The sequence below is a fragment of the Pyxicephalus adspersus genome, chromosome Z, assembly GCF_032062135.1.
Source record: "Pyxicephalus adspersus chromosome Z, UCB_Pads_2.0, whole genome shotgun sequence".
NCBI classification, from domain to species: Eukaryota; Metazoa; Chordata; class Amphibia; order Anura; family Pyxicephalidae; genus Pyxicephalus; species Pyxicephalus adspersus.
Window position 1 is genome coordinate 33,194,258 of NC_092871.1, and position 15,393 is coordinate 33,209,650.

Genomic DNA, 15,393 nt, shown 5'->3' on the forward strand with positions numbered 1-15,393 from the left:
ACAGAGGACCGGCGGGGACACAGGTAAGTAAAAAAATATGCCCCTGTACCTCTGCATTCGGACCATAAGACGCACCCTGATTTTCCCCCCACTTTAGGAGGAAAAAAAGTGCGTCTTATGGTCCGAAAAATACGGTACTTAAATTACAATTTCAGGAGGTTCTCCTTTGCTGGGCATCGCCGGGGGCTAATTAGAGGATAATATCGCAAACAGGGAGATTCCCAGGGCTGAATGCAGCTCTGGGAATCCTCCTGTTTTAGTTTCCTCTTCCGATGGTTTCGCGCAAACGGTTCGCGAAATTTCGCAGAACCATTGGAAGTTTGAGGAAATTTTCATGAGAATGCCAGAGGCTCATCCCTACTCCAAGAGTGTGTGCTGGGGAAGCTGGGAAGATATATCCCAGGCTGCATAGCTAAAGGGAAGAAGGAGATGCTACTATTTCCTTGTTCTCCCTAACAAGGGTGAAATATGAACAGGGTGTAACACTGCGGTAGCGCACAGTATGGCCAGATAAGTGTTTCCTAACCTCCCAACAGTACAAACACTTGTCCTACAGTATTATTATGTATGGCTGGTAATTAAAATATGTACCAAAGCACAAATTGTTGTACATGTGGGCCAATAAATAATTTAATTTTCGACAATATTTTTGTAGCCTTTACAGCTTGGGCCATTCCCACTTTCTTCCAGCGGTCAGTATATATATTTATACCAATTGCATTTACACTTTCCTTGTGAGAATTCCACATTCAAAACAGTTCTCAGTCTTCATAATAACTGTCCTGGAAGCACAATGGCATGAAACTATACAATTATACGCATTATTCATTGGAACCATTACATTGTAATTTATATATGACTTCTCATCCCCCTTCTCATTTTTGCTAAATTAAAAAAAAAGGCATGAGGCATAAAAATGTGCACATACACACAGTCAAAGAAAAGGGAAAATAAAACAGATATTAGCAGCTCAGTTAGTGGTATTGAGAGTTTTTTTCTAGTGCATATCAACAATTCTCACAATTACTGTGCAGTTCTCCATTCACAAAAAATCAACAGTTTGCCCCTAGTTATCCCACCCTTTACTATTTAACTAGGTATACCTATGAATATACTGAGCTGACACCTTGATCTGAAATTCCTTACTGATAACCTATGTAAGTAAGAAAATGATTTTAATATATAAAATGATATATAAATATGATATATAAATATAATGAAGGTTCCCATATCTTGAGGGTATACGAACCAAATAATGGGGGATTGAATTTTGAATGCATTGAATAACTAAGGGAATCTCCATTTCTGAGCCTGATTCATCATCTTGATGCATCAAGTGACCCCAGTTCCATGCTGCAATTGTACAAAGGCAACAATAAAACATCTTACCAGCTGTAGTTTCTTGTGTGTGTGATTTGTTGTTTCCATATAAATAAACATGATACAATCCTCATGATTTCCTTGAGCAGTTCTATTCCTAGCTATTTATATGTAAATTAAAACCAGTCTATTGACGTCCTTTGAAGTCACACTGGTACCTAATAGGATTTTTGATGATGATTTGACAGCCTGGTAAAGGGGATATATTTTGAAATCTATTGGTGGTCCTTTTACCATAGAAAGGTTAGGAACCCCTAGTATAGAGGATTAAATAAGTTTTTTTTTCTAGTGTTGGGCACAGTGGGTGGTATATAAACTTTCTGTTAGAATAGGAAATAAAAAGGAAATTTCTCCAGTGGGGAGAAAGCTGTAGCAAAACACGTACTCAATAAATAGGTAAGGGTTTGAATGTGTATTGGGGTATTAAAGGTAAATAATTCTCTCTGTTCCAATGACACTCTCTCCCCTCATTCCTTGTTCTCTCGTCATGGGGACTGGGATGCAATTTCCCAAAGACAACAACAACTTGATAAAAGTATTTTCTCTTCCCAAGTCCACCCAAAAAATATGGCTAGAGTTGGAATTAAGTTACTGACCATTTTTCAAGAAAAATAAATCATTCTGTTTAAAATGAATGACATTCCACTGAAAGTCAACATTTAAACGAAGAGGAAAATTCACCCACGCCAGGCAATTGGGCATTCATAATCTCATTTGTACTAATAGTTATTGATGCAACTTTAGATAAGCGATGCAGCAGAAATGTAATTATCTCCTTGTTTTGTACATGTCTTCATTTTGCTGCACCATTGTTTGGCAGTACATTTAGATTTAATGAGAACCTGTCAACCTCCTATTGAAAACACATAATTTATGATTACATAAAATAATGAATTAGCAATCTTTTTTTGATCTCTGCCCTACCTCTTCTAATTATGACACTTCCAGGTCTCACATTAAGTAAATTCTAAGCCATGCATAGGAAAATATTGTATTTCGTGTGCATAATAGATGTGCCTTTATTGATGATTTGCAGAAAGGTTAAAATGCAGAATAAAAAGCTTGAGAAGACCTGTAGCACTGAAGGGTCATTGTGGTGTATAGCTTGCTAATGACTGAATGTTTAAAAATAACAATGCTGTCTGCCAACAAAGTTGAAGCATTTATCAAGTGCACTTGTAGGTAGGATTGAGCCAGAACAAAATATAACGAGAAAAAGCATTTTAGCCTAACTATTTTAGAACTAAAAATTATTCTAATCTCAGCATTTTCTTATAGTACCATTTATTAAGTCATAATTATCTGTCAAAACGTAGTAGTTTTGACGAAGTCAACACAGACATTGATTTGTCAGACTACAGTCATAAAGCTGAACTCCAGCTCTAACTTCAGTCTTCTATGGTTGTACATGATTCTTTCTTGTACTGAAAATGGTTACTTTGATTTTACAACATGATGTCTTTCATAGTGTGCACTAAGTCAGATTTGTCTTCTGGCTGATGGGCATTGTCATGGAATTATGTTTTTTTTTTTACACAGATGACATTTTTCTGGGACAAAGGCAAGTAGGAAAACTCTATATATATAATGTGGTAGCTTACTTAGGACTGCTCATGGTAACAGGGTGTTTACAGGGCAGATCAGAGGCAGCAGAGTCCAAAAGTCCAAAATAACAGTTTTTATTTTAGCTAGGTTTACAGCACACACTCAACAATTTTATAACAAAACAATAACAGTAGCCCGGCTGGGCGTCTAAGTGCCCTCTCTTACTAACACATACCCTATATTAGTACTGTTAACTCACAACTTTGTAGTACTGTTTGGCCTCTGGCTCTCTCTCAGCTTGGAACCCACTCTGGCACTCTCTCAGCCTAGAACCCACTCTGGCTCTCTCTCAGCCTGGAACCCACTCTTGCTCTCTCTCAGCCTCTTGCTGATCAATTCCCACAGCCTCTTGCTGATCTCTCACTCCCCTTGCACCTGAGTGCAGGTGGATAGATCCCAAATCAGGGTTGGGCCAAGGAACCCAGCCTTTCACTCCGTTGGCTAGCTCCAGGGCTCTAAAGAACCTAGCTTTCTTCCGAAAACCTATACATCAATTTATTCATCAATTATTATCATTAATATATATATATATATATATATTGGGTAGTCCCCAGGTTAAGGACATCTGAACACCTCCTAGATACAAACAGGGCTTCCCTGCTTGTGCGTGTGCAGGACGGAGGCTTGAAAGGGGAAGGGGGGGGGGGGGTTTGCATGACTTGCAGAAGAAATTGTTTGCTAAACATCGCTGAGGATGTGGGTGATCTTAGGGGGGTGAGCTCTTTCTGCAGCCTCTTGTAACTCTTTAATTACCAGGACAGCTTGCTCCAGAAGTTAATGAATGTCTAGGCTCCATAAAGTTTTTTTTTTTTTTGTGAGGATTTTTTTGTCAGTAACTGACACCACGCTGCCTATTAATATGTTGAGACAAACATCTGTCCTATTTGCATTTATTAAAATAATGTGTCTGTTCTGACTTACATACAAATTCAACTTAAGAACAAACCTACAGTTCCTATCTCATATGTAACCTGGGGACTACTTGAATATAAATTGAGATATAGTTGCCTCTTATGAGCATGCAATACAAACTTATACATTGCACAATACAGTTATACCTTTGGCTGGCAGATAGAAAAAAAAAGACAAAAGGTTAAAGTTTTAAACTAATAAACTGCAAGTCAAGTCGAGGGGATAAGTGAGCACCTTTGTCACATTAATATTGGATTCCCATTCCCCATTTTATAGCCTTTCCCATTATTTCATTACATTACAGTGGGAATATTTCTCCAGTGTGGGGGGCAGACACCAATAAACAGGTTTTCCAAGCCTTTCCCGCTTTACTATGGAGAAACTTGTTTATATATACTGTATGCACTTTTGCTGCAAAGATTTTCTTTCCCTTTCTGTTGTGATAACAGGTTAAAGAGCCATATTAGACTAAATTATATTATTTCCATAATAAAGATGATTACTTTATTGTCCTTCCCAGTAGTACCTTCCCACAGTGAATACCAGAAGTTAACATATACTATAATCAGTCCATTTGAAACATATAGCAACAGAAACTTTTTAGTGGGCAGCATTAGGATGTCCACCCAACGGGCATCAATGGGCACCGCTTTGTAAAACATGTTCTTTACTATACATAAATAAGTTTTCTAAATCATTGGCAAGCTTTAAAGATTTATATGCACCACATGCAAATGGCACCTGTTACTTTGAGAGTTCCATAATTAACTGGCAGATCATGTCTACTCATTATTTATGGGTAGCATCAAAACCCTCAGGAGCACGTCAGTGGACTGATGTTCCTTCATTACATTTTGTCAGCATGAATGCTAATTGTTTAGCCCTCCTTGTCAGCCAAAACACACTGGAAACGTTAAGCAGGCATTATAGGAAAAGGCAGGCCTCTGTAGGGTCCCCAACCAATAGATTTATGACAGATTGCCTGGGGTTACAATAATACAGTATAATTGAGCTGAGTGGCCACAGTTGACTGCCAGCATCAAAAACAGCCTATGTACTAAAATTAAAAGTTGCGGGATTTGACATATTCATACACAAGGGCCAATATATTTAGGTTGAAAACAGCATTAGCTCAATATATTTTGCAAATATTATGGCTAGAAACTTTCAAGAGACATCAATTCTTTACCACTGAGAAGATATACTTAGCAACTTGACAACCTATGAGCCATATGGTCTAACCCTAAGGCTACATTTAGACTTACATGCTGAGACTGCATTTTTATTGTTTTGATTTAATGCATTAGAAAGAGAATTAGCATTATGTCTATTATACAATTTTGACAGAATATAAAAAAGTGGTAATTTACTGTTCTGAAATTTACCTCAATGTCACCCAGAGGTTTATTTATAAATGTTTTAATACAACTTTCACCTAGTATTCACATATTTTCTGGTAAATCCAAATAATAAAAAACAATGAATCCTAGGTAAAAAGCTGTGTTATGTGGAAATGTATAAATAGACACCCTCTTATCATTTTCATGGGAATGAAATATTTATTGCATTATATTCTTATCAATGGCCCCTGAAATGATGGAGGAGGAACAATATGGAATGTGACCCTTTATTAAAGACTTTCAAGTAGTTCCTGAACCAGTACAAAATTCCTGCATCTATAGACCCAAATGGAGATAGTACCTCTGCAGCCCTGTAGTTTTTGTATACAAGTTTGTGATTTAATACAATTTATATAACCCAATCAGTGTTAACCACTTACAATAAATCGTGGTTTTCTTAGTCAGAAAAACCATTGGAAGCAAAAAAATATTCTTGAGCCAAAAACAGCCCAAACCGACTTTTATGGCAAATTGGATATTGGATGGCAAGTAAGGAAAACAATTAACTTTGTAAATGCAAATTCACTACTATTAATCAACTCGCTATATAGAATGGCTGTATTAAATATATTGTGGCAACAGAAAATGTTTCTATGGTGAGTCTGTAGGAAGACTGGGATGATTTATGTATGTGAGTATTCCATAAAAATCTTAGATAACTATACACAGCATCTGCAACATTTGAATATGATTTCACCCTTTTCACTACAACATCTTGCTTATCAGAGGACCAAAGCTGTGTTTTAAAAGAAGATTTGCATCTTTTCAGATATACATAGGCCAGAGAAATACAATAAATGTCTAGAGCTCCTCAGACCAGTACATGTTTAAATTACATCTACTGTACTATACTTAACAGAACATCTGCGTAAAAGGAACAATGTGGTATTTTTAATGTATTGAGGTGAAAATGTCTTAAGGCAGTGGTCCCCAATCTTTTGAACTTAAAGCACGGACTCTGGACTGGGCATGCGTGGGGAGCCGTGTGCCACTCAAAGGGGAAGAAACTTGTCTCCAGAGGGACGTCATGATGCCAGAACCGGCCAATTCTCCAATCGCCTACCTCCCTGACCCTTCGTTGTCTCTGGGAGAAGTCCGTGGCTCTGGCCTGTTAGACGTTCGTGCCCCACTAGTGGTCTGCGGACGGGGGATTGGGGACAACTGTCTTAAGGGATGACCATACTTTTGTGAAGTTACCCATTAGAATGCATCTAAAACTAAAATTAAAAAAATGGGTGGAAGAGGCAGGTTTCTTATTGCAGAAAGGACATGATATTGCCTGTTTGTAATATTTTGTTAAACGTACACTAAGCTACGCCTTGTATGATACTGGAATAGCTGGCTGCTGGAATTGATGTATGTGTGGGAGTTGGGCCAATCAAGGTGACCAATGAGCTGAACACAAAAAAAGGTGAAGATGTTGACGCTGGTGAAGGAACAAGGGAAAGTGAAATCCAAAAACAGGGAATACATTTTTTATAAGGCCAAGTTATAAAAAGAGGGATTGGATTTTGTACCGACCCATTGTGATTGCATTCACTACTTTTAAAGTTGTGATTGTGGCAAACTTTTCAAGGCGACTAAAAAAACACAACTGTTCTCTATTTTTTCCTATAGGTAGTGACAAAAATAAAGACAATCACCTCAGGCCCTTACAAAGAAATGATTAGGTCTGATTACCAGTTTATTTAGCTAAAACTAGTAAAAGTCATCAGTTCATTTGTCCATCATTAAAAGTGTCCATCATGAATTGTTTGAAATACTCACCTGTCCACAAACCTGCGAGATGTTGTACTTGCAGTATAGTCTACATTTAGACTGTATAGTCTACATTATGATTGTATAGTCTACATTTAGATTAAATACAAATTCCTTTTTCAGATGCATTTTCCACCTGATGTGACTATTAAAGTCCCCATTTAATTAAACTCAATGAGAATATTTAGTATGCAGGAGATATCTAATATACACCGCAGTCAATTACTATATCCAGAACAGACAACAATGATGTGAATGGATTTTTAAATTACCAGGCAGGTTGTAAGAATTACAAGAATTGGAGTTGGTTGAAGAGTTACCCTCACTTCCGAAAAAAGAGGTAAGGGTAAACCTCTATATCAGAGCCCCAGATACCACTGGTCTCTGTATCCAAAACCAAAAAAAGTACAGTAATAAACAGGGTAGAAGATTCAGTGTACAGTAAGAATAGGAGCCATTGAAGACATATTTAAAAAAAGGCTGTACGGTGCCAGGCAGAATCATGGAGGATCACTGAAAAGGTGAGGAAAGCAAATGATCACCACAGCACTGTTGCCTTGGGGGTGGGGGATGTTCTAAGAGGACTACAACTGACCCCTCCTTCTGCAAAGAACCACAATGAAGTGAAGAAGTTGGGAAGAACCTGAACCTACACTGTAATTCCTGATTTATCTGCACAGATATTGCACCACAATATTTGCTTTATGTGCACAGGTCATGGACCTGCACTACAGCCCCTGTTTTGTTTATATAGATCCTGTACCTGCAGTCCGGTCTCTGCTTTGTCTGTACAGATCCTGGTAGCTTATTATAATGTCAAATCCCGCTGATAAAAAGGAACATGTGCAACTTGGACAACTGCAGAATTATTCCATAACAAGTTTGTTAGTTATATTTAGGAAAAGCAAAAAACATATAAATGAATTTAAAATGAACCAAATTATGACATCCAATAACCCAAGACTAGAAGAAAGTCCATATAGTGCAGTGGTCGCCAACCTTTCGGACCTATGGACCACTAAACTTACGGGCTTCGGAACGCACATGCACAGGGAGCCGTGTGTCATTCAAAGGGGAAGAAACTTCCCCCAAAGTGACGTCATGATGCCAGAACCAGAGATACAACCTGCCCTGAGCCTGCGATCCATACGGGGATATAGTCCATGGCTCTAGCTGGTGCGCCCTCACCAGCGGAGACTTTCTCCTGACCCCATTGGGGGGGGGGAACCAGCCAGAGCTGCGGACCAAAATTTTCTGGTCCGCGGACCATCGGTTGGCGACTGCTAATATAGTGTGTATGTGTGTGAAAGTAAATGTGTTCAACTGTCAGTTTATCAGAAGTAGGGTGAGAAATTCAACTTTGATTGAGAAACATACAAAAATATGCACGCCCCACTGGAATTATCGACTTTGACTTTAAACAGACAAAGATAAGATCTCCGTTCAAACTGTGCCTACAGATATTAGTGATATAACTGAACAAATTACAAATATACCTCACATTGCATATTCTCATATTCTAAATGAAAGAAAATGCAGATCTATCATGTTGAAAAAATATCAAAACCTTAGATAAAAAGAAACTGGTATTCTCTTCACTGATAAATTGACAACAGTTTGAAAGACTGCACCAGTTTACAAGAAAGATAACAATGTGTTTGGAACACATAGATCTCCATTTATAAAACTGGGTATTTGACATTCCCTTAAACATTCCCTTGTGGGAATTTTCCAGGTCCATGTGTTTCAACAACAGTAATTGATTACCACCAGTGAATGTTTGAGAGAATGCCAGATACTCAGTTTTATAAAAAGAGACCATAGACAAATGTCAGCTTTTCTGGAACAAAGTGCTATGAACTGATGAGTGAAGATCTTTTAACACAATGAGGATCCAAAGCCCATTAGTAAATTCACTGTAATTAGTTTAAATCAAAGTTATGGAGGGTTATGGACTGTCCAAGTCAAACTCCTGATTTAACTCCATTTGAAATGTTGTGGGTGATTTTAAACTGGCCATTCATGGACGGAAATCACAAACATATTTATAAGCAAAATGATTACCTACTTTTTCATTTTGGGCCCCACACTTTAAAAAGAGACACTTTCTATTACCTTTCCATTCAAAATATTATATATTTCTTTTTTATCTCCCTTAGAATACCATCATCCAGGGACCTAGACTTCTACTTTTAACTATATAGAGCTTTTACTTTTTGATGGTTACAATTCGTCATAAAATCATATATACAGCTTTTGGGAAACGTTTTCCTTACCATATCCTTACTTGGTAGGTTTTCAAGAATAAGGCTTAAAGCTATCCTGCACATTAAAGCATTCCTTTTAATAATTTTAATATATTCCAATAACTGCCTTTAAGAGATAATATGTTTGTAAAATATAACCACATTATCTCTTAATACCTCAAATACAATTATGTTACCATCTTAAATCAAAAATGTTGAAAGCAAAGTACAGACCTTTCCATTCAACTTAAAATAAATTTTGTGATAAAACTTTTTTTGTTTTTCTTTGACACAGGCAGATAGTATAGTTTTTTACATTTTAGAGATTTCCATAACAAATACCAAGCCTTTAAAAAGTTTCTTAAGAAAGACGATGTATTTGATATTCCCAGGAAATCACTTCCCTTTGCATGTATTAGAACTAATAGGGAAACAAGTCTAAAAAATGACCATTTTTAAGCATCCATACTAGACTAGAACAATTATTATTATTAAATTTTATTTTTAAACATGATATATATAGCGCCAACATATTATGCAGAGCTGTACATTAAAAATGTAAGCTGAATCTCTGAATGCACTAAGTAGAAATAGTGTAACTTGCTAACCTGAAATGCTATAAACATTGCAATAAAGAAGCAGAAGCAAAACTGCGGTTGTCAAGGGTAATGGTGCGTGCTTCCATCTAAGCATGGGGTGGCAGTCTACCTGTGATGGTGTGTGGCAATGAGTAACAGAGTGGTTAACCTTGCCCCACAATGGCCCTTCTCGTACGTGGACTGTTGCTGAGCGTGCTGGAAAGTCTATGCGCAGGGGTGCGAGCTGAGAGGGCGTTCGTCACATGTAATTATACCATGCTATAAGGAGAATCCCAATCCAATTCCATCTGGAGTTGTGGTAATATATTCTTTACATCCTTCTTTCTCTTCTAAAGAAAATGTCATATCCTCCTTATTTCATCTAATCATGTCGCTTGTCCAGAATATAAAAGGAAAGATGACCTTGAGTACATTTGTTTAGTAATATATTAGATTTTATTAGGCTTACTTACTACTTTCTACTAGATAAAGGTTAACTTCTCCAATACTTTATTCATTTAAAAATAAATAAATTCATTTATTCATTTAAAAATAAATTTAATAGCCAAGGTATAATTAATATAATATATCATATCCTAATCATTTGCAAAGTACAATAATTTGTAATACTTGTGGATCGTACTTCCTAATAGGGGTATACACAGAGATTTTAATTTAGCAATAGATATTCTTACTAGCATGGATTCATTTTAGATCCTGAAAAAGACCCAAACTCCCCATTAAGTAAGGTATTTTGAGTAAATATATTCTTGGCTTCGAAACCCTATTGAAGCAAATTGTGAGTGTAAAATGATATCACACAAAGGAGTGGACACCTTTGTTTTACCAGGACTCTCCATTTCTCTTTCTAATGTTATGAGGACATGCAGTCACGTATGCCTCCACCTCCTACACTCAGACAACATTTACAGTCTACTTTTTGGTACCTTGGAACATAGTAGATTCGAACAGGGCTACATTCTACCTTCCTATTAAACAGTGCGTTGATGGGTACTCACCTCTGTCCATCTTCATCAATGGCATTTCCCCCACTATTGCAGGCATCTGCAATATCCCTAATTTCTTGCTTTCGATTGTCTTAACAGTAGTGGTCCCTAAAGCATACTGGCATCTCAAGAGCCACAGTGTCACACATGCCACTTATTTTTCCTGCCCATGTGGACTCACATTAAGGCCCCTTCCAGCGAGCATCAAGCTTGCCAACTAGCTAAACCACAGTATCATACACTCTTCCTAACCATTCATATTTCCCTTAAACAGGAAGACATTTCTAAGAAAAGTATGTGTATTTACAAATCAGTCTATAAAGTTGAAATGATTGTGCTGAAGAAGCTGACCAAGGTACTGAAGTAGGGACCCTTGACTTAGTAACCCTTTTAACTAGCTATGTAATTCCTGGCAATTAGATTATGTTGTATACAATAGTGATGGCTAATTGTGCTTAATAAAAAAATTTTCATTGGCTTCCATGACACTGTAATGAGAATAAATGATGCAAATGAGAACATAATTATGCTCACATTCTGTGAATATATAAAATCTGTAGAATATAACAGAAGAATGCAACATCTGCCTGGATATCCCAGTGAGAATGCAGCTTAACAGAATGACCAAAGGAAGTATGTTTGACATAAGTCATAGAATAGAAAAGGCATTTTGTAATCTGAATTTTGGCTTTGTTTTGTAAATTTTGCTTTAAGCTGTGAATATAAAGCCAGTGGAAGATTGAAATTGTGTTAAATGTAGTGTAAAATATTATGTCCACAGAAAAACTCCACTTTAATTCAGAGATTATCTACATTACACAGTTAGACAATAAAAAACGGGACAAAGATTGGTATGACAGAGCATTACCCCTATCAAATATATTAAAAATTTCAGCCAAGAGGTCTCCATTACTGCATGGACAAAATAAACATTTTCAGTTTTATTTATGCATAATGATTTTGAGGTTTATAGTCAAGATGCTTTGGTCAAATGATACACTTCAAAACTCACTTTATTTTTTTATATAGCATGTGTTGTCTATAGTTAGGAATGAGGTTTTGCTCTTCAAAAACTCCAAATTTATAATTATAAATTTGTCCCAGGTCAGAACAAGACAGACCTCTCACTATAAAAGAGTTTCCATATCATCAATAGGTGTTAGAGCAAGGTGATCAATCTTTGTAGAAGGGTAAGGGGGTGCTATACAGGTAGTACCCGAATTAAGGACATCCGACATACGGATGACTCCTAGATATGAACAGGGCTTTCCTGCTTACTCGTGTGCAGGACAGAGGCTTGATGGGGGAAGGGGTGGTTCACATGACTTGCAGAAGAAATCTTTAGCTCTTCTGCAAGCTCTTGTATTTCTTTAATGACCAATACAAACTCTGCAGAAGAAATAATGAATGTTTAGGCTTCATAAAGGTTTTATTTTTGCTTTGTTTGTAGCTCACAGTGAGGATTTTATACAGTAACTGACACCACATTGCCTAATAATATATTAAACATCTGTCCTTATTGCATTTATTAAAATGTCTTTTGGGAAAAAAATAAAAAAATGTACCTGTTCCAACTTACATACAAATTCAACTTAAGAACAAACCTACAGTCCCTATCTCGTATGTAAACCGGGGACTATCTGTATGTGCTGTGCTGTACTGGAAAAGGTAACTTTTCATCAGGAACATGTTTTGCAGATTACCACTTTCATTATTGAAAGAAAAATACAGATCACTAGAATAATTTGGTGGTGATCAGGAGGGGTGTAGTGGGGCGGGCACGCTGTGCCCTCACTTTTTTGGGGACCCCAGTAAGCTCCTCCTGCGTGCTCATTACTGATAGCATTCACTGTTACTGTGCCCCCTCTCCTTTTTAATAACTACACCCCTATTGATCAGTCTGATACCTAGTAAATGTTTGTTGCTTTGAAAGTGGAGAAAGCTTTAAGCTATCATGGGTATAAGACATGCTTGTTTCAAACACGCTGATCACCACTTTATTGGTAAACTTCCACTACATTTCAGTCGATCAAAAGTGATAATGTATGTCTATGGGCTTATTGTGGGGGTCAATCCACAATTTTAAAAGTTTAGACAAGGCAGGAATAAGTAGTGATCAGTATTTCAAGTGAATGGAGTTTCTGCTCTCCAACTCAATCATTTTTTATAAACATAATAAAATAGTGGTAATCTAAATACAATTTGAAGAAAAAGTGGAAATCTTTTGTTTGATTGTCACTTTTTAATAACTAAGCCTCAGACTGTATTATGCATTTACAATACAAACAGAAAGAAAACAGCAGTTCTAAAGAAAAATATCAAAATTTCAAGTCTGTAAAATAAAAAGTGGAAACACAAAGGTTAGCTTTAAAATGCTTTTTTTGCCTTGTAGTTGAATCTCCCAGTTTTTTTTATTGCTATCTGTATACTTTTTTTGGACATTTTATCTTACTTTAGAAATTTTGGCTGGAGTTAGATTATAAAATGTATTTTTCTTTTTATTCCATACAATGTGGTCTTGACTTTGTTTTATCACTGAAAAGAATACAATATATTAAAATAGTTTCTGATTTATTGAAGTTTTAGAGATGTTTGGCTCTGAGTGAGTAATGAAAACAACTTCAAACCTGGACTTTGGGAAATAAGAGCTTTTTGGCTCTATTTTTAGGCCGTATGCACAAACAAATGAAAAAAGGAACTTGGAGTACTCAAGGGCTTCAGTGTTGTTCTTTTTTTAAAAAATTTAATAAATTGTTGAAATGGAAAAAAAATCTGCATTATAAAAGCAGTTATTTTTCTGCGAACATTAACAGACATGTAACAAAATTGTTTTATTTAAAGGCCTCACTCACCTCCACTTCTGCAGATCCCTCGATCCCCCTGGAGCTTTTCTAGATTGGGTCCTGCACCATCCTGTTATCTGTCTCGGTCACGTTGCTAGAGAAGTGCCGGGCACCATCTTCTTCCTTCTCCCTCGAGATAGGATATGCACAAAAGGAGAAGCCAGAAGCCTCCTGAGATGCGTGAGGTGAGTATAGCAAGAAGTTATGTGCTCCCTGATTTATTAAACTCTCCAAGACTTGAGAGGATACACTTTCAACAGTGAATCTGGGTGACACAGCAAACTTGGAATGTATCTGGTCCCGAAAAAATGCGTTAACAAATATGAAATGACTTTTAAGAAATCCATTCCGTGTTTGCTGGATCACCCGGCTTCACCGATAAAAGTGAATCCTTCCTAGACTTGGAAAGCTTTATTAAATTATGCTCCCTGTCTTTATCCTTGCGGCGATAAAGACAGAAGAGAAGGGGCTTTTTTCTTTCTCAAAAATGTAATACACCCCCCTAAAAAAGGTAATTTTTACCTTACATAAAAGGGTTGTCCACCCTTTTTTTTCATTTGGTTGCCTTCCCTTTTATGTAAAGTAAAATTTTTAGTTTACGCCTGCTTTAATATTTGTTTGCAAAATCCTCAGTATTCCATATGCTGCTATTTTTACATGAAAGTAAGTGAGAAGGTTTAAGTCAAACCCATGTGCTCATAAAGAACATATAAGCATAAAAGGGAAGAAAGGGGAACATATTGAAGAGGGACGGTATTTTCCCTTTAAAAGCTAGTGGTCCAACCATTTAGATGTCCAGCCTTCTACTAAGCACTAAGAATTTTTTTCGAAGCTGTCTAGGGTTTTTGTTACTGGGTTGAGAAAAGTTGATCTCCAAGATAATTCTCATCATCTACCTCCTAGACCTACTTCCCAACGTTACCTGCTTTAACTAACTGCTGCCATAGAAGGAAGCTGAAGTCCCTTTTGTATGGTGTTTTGCATCAAAAACTCTTCCTTTGTTTTTAAAGTAAAGGTCCTTCTTCAAGTGTATGTCACTGCCTACGTGATGTGGAAACTTTCTTTTGACTGTCCAGTGGTGGGGTCCTCTCAGCACCCAAAAGTGGTGTGACATCATTACATCATCAAGAAGCCTGTCAGGGACCATCACGTAAGGACATTCTGAGATTCCTACATCCAGAAAAAATAGAACTGGCAAGGTGATTTAGGTAGAAGTGGGAAAAACATTATTTGTGCCCAGAGATGGGTTTATAGATATCAAATTTTTAGTGAAACTGTAAAGGAAACCTAAATTAGGCTAAATGTGAGGGCACATGGAATGTTACATCACCTGTACAAAAATAGGTGAATACCATGTAAGATCTGTAATACCTGGAAACAAGCTAAAATGACATCTGTATAATTTTTTAGGAGACTGCATTAATAATAAAAAAAAACTGTTTCAAGCAGAATGTATAATATAACATGGCTGTCCAACTCCAAAGCTCAAGGGCCACGATTAACATGCATTTATATTATTTCTCAGTGATAAATATGTTTATATATGTTCCTGCCCAAAATGTGACCTTTTAATTTTTCACACATACATATTCATTTACACAAACATGTAATGTAATGTAATATGTAGACTGCACCTGATTTTTACAAGTCTCCAGCAAGGAATC

General features: G+C 36.8%; 1 protein-coding gene across 2 annotated transcripts in view; it reads right to left on the bottom strand.

Annotated features, from left to right (window-relative positions):
- The window catches only part of IL1RAPL2 (interleukin 1 receptor accessory protein like 2), a 429,112-nt gene that overhangs the window by 180,581 nt on the left and 233,138 nt on the right, over positions 1-15,393 (bottom strand). The window lies entirely within an intron of this gene.